The 6,956-nt window shown below is 38.3% G+C and overlaps 1 protein-coding gene and 1 long non-coding RNA gene across 2 annotated transcripts in view; one reads left to right on the plus strand and one right to left on the minus strand.

The window, feature by feature from the left end:
- lsamp (limbic system associated membrane protein) overlaps positions 1-6,956 on the plus strand; it is a 761,955-nt gene that overhangs the window by 372,643 nt on the left and 382,356 nt on the right. The gene's annotated exons all lie outside the window — the stretch shown is intronic.
- LOC103474817 (uncharacterized) overlaps positions 3,341-6,956 on the minus strand; it is a 25,614-nt gene continuing 21,998 nt past the window's right edge. Inside the window, exons 2-3 of the long non-coding RNA XR_535236.2 lie at positions 3,625-3,846; positions 3,341-3,548 (exon numbers count right to left, since the gene is read on the minus strand). This is a non-coding gene — a long non-coding RNA (uncharacterized LOC103474817). The remainder of the gene's footprint in view (positions 3,549-3,624; positions 3,847-6,956) is intronic.

Genomic DNA, 6,956 nt, shown 5'->3' on the forward strand with positions numbered 1-6,956 from the left:
CCACGTATCTCCTCACCTTGTCGCTACATTCACCAAGTTAATTTACATGGTTGGGGGGTTCAGGCACATTATGCTATTTAAATGCGCAATTAAATAAGTGTGTTACCTTTCATTGATATGAAAATGCTGCATGAGTCACTTAAAACGTCTCTGTCGCCTCGGCGCTTGCCGCAACAAGATCAATTAAAAACACGTGCTATACATTTATCAAAATAGGCATATTGCATATCCACGTAAAGGGAAAATGCTCTTCTAAATGATAGGATCGATATTTTCTTCCTCAACAACACCCAGATTGAACACTAAGCAGATTAATAAAAAGAAACGCAATTAGACGCAAACGAGGCTAACGAGGCACACCCGGTAAAAAACGCAATAGTAAAAGAGCAACGAGGCCCGATATACAAAAACTATTAATCAGAGTAAAGCCGAAGCTCTGMGGTTTTTAACAATACTAGAGTCACCACGCTACGTGCAAAACTCAATGAACCAGCAGCTAAAGAAGAAAAACAGAAATAGCTCATTTCACGAAGCTAAAATCAAAAATCCAGTCCTACCTTTGCCGTTTCGTGGTCATAATCCATATTAGAGTAAATATTTCCACTTGGTCCAATAATCCCTTTTCCCTGAGTACATCTCAAATGGTTTTTGGTTCGGCACAGAGGCATTTCAGTGTTTTACGTGCATTCACATTATGCCTGGTCAAATTTGGTCAATTTACGTCACATGCCTTTTTTTCGCTGTAATTGGTGAATGACTTTAGTTTCCGTATTAATGTCAACGCCCTCAGATTCTATTGGCTCTGACGGTTCGAACGACATGTCAATCGTCAAAATTGACCAATGGGTTCCCGAGAAACTGCCCCGCGTAGTTTTGAAAAAATGAATGGGGAATTGGGAGGTTTTACGCAGAGAGCGCAGAGCGCAGTTATTGTAATGTAATTATGAGATATATTAGTTTTTCCTTTGATCATATCATTTTGACAACTTAGTTTTCATTGCTATTTGCATTTTCATTGTTGTATAATTCTATTTGAAGTGTTATTGTGAGTTAATCTGTTCCATTTTCAGTCTATTACAATTTGTCTATTTTTTTTCTCTTTTTATGAATGAATGCAATGTGGATTTTTCAAAAGAACCCCCAAAAACAATTATTAGATGTAATTACTTATTTATGATAAATAATAATTCATTATATGAAAAGAATAAATGATTAAAACAGACCCTACAGAAATAAAAACTAAGAAAGTTCAAATGGCACAAATTGTGCCAAAATGGCTAATTTGGAAGGTCCGCCTAGATTTTTATCTAGAAGCACCTCTCTAAAACTCATATGATTGACTTTTTTTTCATGAAACTTGGCACAGTAAAAGGTCAGATTGTGTACTGTTGTTACTACTTTTTTTGGCTTTCACTGCATGTTTTGAAAGGAGCATTCATAGATTGAAGTGTTTTTTTAAGGCCGAAATTGATTTTTTTCTTAATTTCTGCTGTTTATCATATTAATACACTTTCCTCAGTAACAGGCAGGGTGGTTTTTAGAGCTGTAACATGTTCTCTAGGGTCTTGCCTTTGTTTTGATACCAAAACAATTAAAATAAACTCTGTAGTTCTTGAGATACATTCAATTCATTTTGGGCATGTTATTTTCAGCCATATTGCTCAAAAGGAGGCCATGTTCCAGAGAGGATAACCTAAATGTACTTATAAACATAGCTCTACCTGAACCTGTTACCCTGACTGACACCCTTCCTTCACCACTTCATCACGATAGTGCTTCATGCCGTTCACCAATGCCATTCACAACCGTTCTTAGGAGGCTCGTAGTTCCACCATGTGCTTAATAGTTGCTGCTGCCACCAGTATGGGGACTGAAGCTTCAAACCAGAGCTCTGTGGAAAGAGGCGGGGATTTGTAAGAGCATGCGTTAAGGTACAAACTGAATGGCTGCCACGGGAAATTCAAGGATTCCTCAGACATACATGGAAGAATCAAATTTCTTCCATGCATTAATATTTTAATTGGTAAATAACATCATAATATGACGTAAAGCTCAAAAACGTTTATTTTACATAACACTGCCACTTTAAGTGATTTGATAAGTGAAATTTAGGACAGCTTTTCAAAAAGTGATTAAACACAGATAAGTGAGTTGGCAATGAGGGCAATTAGGATTTTACATGGGGCCAAGTTTGTTTTTATAATAGGCTAACAACAATTTGTTTGATGTTCTGAAACATTTTGTGAGACAAAAAATAAAAGAAACAAAACTGAAAAAAAAATGTAATTGAGTACTGTAGTTGTTTTATTTGGGCTTTCCACCAGTTTTTATCGAAGGGATACAGTAGAGGATGTTCAGTAGTTGACACTACTCCTAAACAGACAAGAGAAAATGTAGGGAAAAGAGTCAGTCACTGTGGAATGATGTGTGTATTTTTTATGTTTTTTTTCTGTGTTTACCTTCCTGGCTACTTTTGTAATTAAATGTCACCAGTAAGTAATGATGCTCCCCAGACTGTAAGTGCATTGGCTCTAAAAGGAAATGTCGATGTTTGCTAATGGAATGCAGACAGAGGCAATGCTATGATTGATCAGTTGAGCAGCATGACTTAAGGAAACAGGTTGAGCTGATTGCTCAGTGGAATGAGAGTTTTGTCATATTATTAGCTCTATGCTTAATTTTTCCCTCTATTACTGAATTCAGATTAACACATTTTCAAGTTGCTTTTTGATATTTAGTGAAATCGACCTCAAATGTTTACCTTTAATGTAGCTGGTAAAATGTCAAGTGACTTGTCTCGGTTTTTAATGCTTTGCTGTCAGTCCCCACTCTGACAGCAGCTTGTGATATCTCAGCTCGTCATAAGGACATGGAGGGCTTTTTCTGCAGGAGTTGTCCAATTTCTCAGGTCCAATTATTTCTGCAGTGTTAGTTAGTGATTTGTTTATTTTAGAGAGCAAAGATAATATCATTACTCAGTCTCCTAAATCGTGTTAGCACTCTTTATCATCTCCTTAATCGCTCAACCTCAAAGCACTAATGAAATATTCTGACTGCTCTGCAGCAGTGACATGTTGCCTTTGTTGAGAAGTGATTCAATCTATTAGGAAAAAGATAATCACTACCTGTCATGATTATAGGCAATTATCTGACCCATATGTACAAATACTCTCAGGAGGCAAAGTGAGCCTTAAAAGGTTTATTTTACAATTATTTGATTAATGACTTGTTGCTGCTCCAGTGGGGTTGCTGGAGACTGGAAGCAGAGACACTGTGTGGATAAGGCGATAGGTAAATGGCCTGTACTAGTATAGCGCTTTATCTAGTCCAGAGGACCCCAAAGCGCTTTAAACCACATTCAGTCATTCACATACACGCTGGTGGTGATGGTGGTAAGCAAAATTGTAGCTGCATTTCTCCTGGGGAAGATTTTACAGCAGTGAGGCTGCCATACACCTGCTCCACAGGGCCCTCTGACTAACACCAGCAGGCAAGGTGGGTGAAGTGTCTCGCCCAAGGACAGAACGACAGAGCCACTGTCGGCCCTCCTGAGCAAAATGGAAGAGTGAATGTGAATAAGTGGAGGGGATAAAAGGAAGGAGCTTACTGAAGGGTGAAGCACACCAGGGAGGAGTGAGTGGAATCCAGGGTTGTTGGTGTGTGTGGTAGTTTTAGCCAGAGGTTTGATGGAGACTTGGAGCTGGATGATGAGGAGAGTGCAGGAGGCTCGGAGCTGGGAATGAGGAGATGACGCTGAGGGCTTCAGCAGGTGGAACAGAGTGAGCGTCGGAGAGCAGACAAGTTGGCTCAAAGGAAGATGATGATGAGGAAGGAGCACAGAGATTGCTGGAAGGGAAAGAGATCCAGAGCTGTTATTGGTGAAGAAGTGCATCTTTTACGAGGATATCTACGGAGAGCTGAGATAGTGGGTCTAGGAGACACCACGGAAGCTACCACAAAGATTATTGCTGCTGAGCTTCGTCCGCCGAACAAAAAACAGCAGCTCTAGATTTCCACTGCGTCCTCTAGCCAGGCCAACTAGTGGAAACATGGATCTCCGAAACTGAGAGAAAACCCACCAAGCAAACACAACAAAATCTATTTCTCTTTCTCACTGTTTATTCAATGTCACATGCTGTTTTTATTTTAATTATGTAAAGCATTTTGAAATTCCTTGCTGTTGAAATGTGCTATACAAATAAAATTTGATTGATTGACCAACCCAAATTCCTGATATTATCTGTAATATGCTGAGAGTGATTGCATCTTCTAAACTGAGAGTCTGCAAACTGTGGCTCCCAACTTGCCTGTGATTTGTTAGGCCCTTTACACTGGCCTCGTGAATTATTAGTCAATAATAATAATAATAATAATGATAGTAGTAATAATGATATCAGTAATATGAAACAGAACAGTGTTTTATCATTTGGAGGTGTTGAAAAAATGTGCAACAGGTCAGGCTCTTCTCTGTGTAACATTAAACTCAAAGTCTGTAGTTAGTGTTCATCAAAGTGCATTGCGGAGATAAAGTTTTTTGGATACACATACCGTCTAGTACGCATAAATATTTGATTGTGTCATATTGGGGAATACAATAATTTGAAGTGGAATATGCTGCATTGGGTCAATAATATTGGTAATTTCCTTGAGGTGACTTTTTTAGAGTATAGATCAAATCTGCCGTCTTGCATATATTTAGAAAGCTGTTGGGTCATTGTTCGATAGCACAATGCTCACCTACCCAACACCAAACAATTACCCTTATGTGTATTATGTCCAACACTAATCATCTTCAACATGGCTTGCTAAGTTTCGATGTGTAAGACATCATTAATACTGCTTACTCATTTAAAACACAGATTATATTGATTAGAACATCATCACGTATCGGACCTTTGGAATACCTGCATGTGTATTTGTATGTCTAATTTGTCTGAACAAGTATGGAATTATCAGCAGACAGGATATGTATTGACAAGACCCCGACGTATAAAGGCAAAGCCAGCAATAAATAGAAAAGGTAATAAAAAATAGTATGGAAGAAGAAGGGTGAAAGACATCAGAGCCTATGTGAAGAATCAGATAAAAACAAACTTCCATCTCAAAAGATTTCATTCTATAAAACAAAAGACAAGGTTTCTCATTTGTGTTTGTATAAATGAGCAGCTGAAGTCGTAACTTACCTTTATTAAAGACCCTCTATAAAAGGTATATAAAAGGTGATTTTGATTTATGCTTCATCTATGAACTCACTTCACAGCCTGTGAAGCAGATGAATGAGTAAAGCATAAAATCATAAATGATGAATGTTCTAATGTCCAAGGCAAACTCCACCACCTTCTGTGAACCATTTGTTCTTGGGTGGTTCACAGAAGGTGGTAGACAAATTTCCATAATTTGACATAAACGCATACTTTCACTGATTGTAAATGTATGTTGGTGTACAATTAACTGATTGAAACTGACCAAAAGGGACAAGTCGTACAGAGAAAGCGAGAGAAGAGAATGTAAAAGTAACAACACAATGGGAAACATCCGTTTAATTCACTCTCTGCCTGCTGTCAACCTTTGTAAATTGAATGTCAGCATTGATGATGCTTTCCAGATTGTAAGTAGCTCAACTCCAAAAGGTGTGTTGGTAATGGAGTGGTAACGATCGATCAGCAGAGAGGAGAGAGCTGTCACTACAAGTGCAGCGGTAGATCTCAACTCTCAGCCAGAGAAAATGAAGCTTTTCCACCTCCAAAGTCTGTAGTTACATCACGTTTTTCAAGATGCCAAAAAAAGAATGATGCCCAATAATTAAATCTGAATCAAAATATTTGTGTGCTTTAATGTGTAAACTCTTAAAAATATGATGAAAGAAAGAAAAAAAGATCAAGGGATGTCTAAGAAAAACTTTATACAGCAATTAGTCTTCTTATCTGCTTATTAATATAAATGTGCAGAGGCCCACTTGGGGAACTGATCCCCAGCAGGGGCTTCATGTTACTGCCTTAGTGCCCATTTCTTCCCCCTTAAAATATCTTCACCTTTCTGAAATAATGGCCTAAGTTGTTTTTTCCCCCAAAAGTAATTTTTGAAAAAAAAAAGAAAAAACGAATAAAAAAAAAATCACCAACCCGTTTTTGCTAAAAAAAATGACTTAACTTTTTCCAAGAAGAAAACTAAACAAAACAGGCATTCTGCAAATTGTATTGCTATCGGTAATACTATCTTTAACAGACTGATAACATATGAAGGCTCTGAAGAGGTTAAATAATGCAAAGAGCCCAAATAATAAATAAATAATTTTGCGGGTTATTTGTTTAGCTTTCTGATTGTCATGCTAATCCGGGTGAGTGTTTGTAGCTGTGCGCTACTTTAACTGCTACCTGATCGCCTTTTTTACTGCAGTGAGCCTCGATGTAGCCAAACTCCGTCAAGTATGGCATTGTTTTTATGTCGTATTAGCTTCGTTGGGTCGATGCATTTTGACGTGCTTCAATTTTCCGCCGCAACTCGCAAACTTCCCCATTCACTCAGTGCGTTATCGTTCCACATCGCTTAGGATTTGTTGCTGCACGTTTGCGCAGCGTGAAGGAAAGAGGAGACCAGCTKCACAGGCAGGCTGCGAAATGAGAAGCGGGTGATTGGTATCGGCAACAAGAGCCAATTATCGCCGATCACCGATCATGCATTTTTTCACGAAAATAGGTCAATTATGATCGGTGACCGATCGATCGGCACACCTCTAGTAGCGACTCAATAATTCTTTGATTATGTAGCGACTCACTCATTCTTTGATTACCCAGCTACTCACTCATTGTTTGATTACGTAGTGACTCACTCATTCTTTGGTTACGTAGCAACTCACTCATTCCTTAATTATCTTGTGACTCAATCATTCTTTGGTTACGTAGTGACTCACTCATTCTTTGATTATGTAGTGACTCACTCATTCATTGGTTATGTAG

The sequence above is a fragment of the Poecilia reticulata genome, linkage group LG13 (assembly GCF_000633615.1).
Source record: "Poecilia reticulata strain Guanapo linkage group LG13, Guppy_female_1.0+MT, whole genome shotgun sequence".
In the NCBI taxonomy this organism is placed as follows: Eukaryota; Metazoa; Chordata; class Actinopteri; order Cyprinodontiformes; family Poeciliidae; genus Poecilia; species Poecilia reticulata.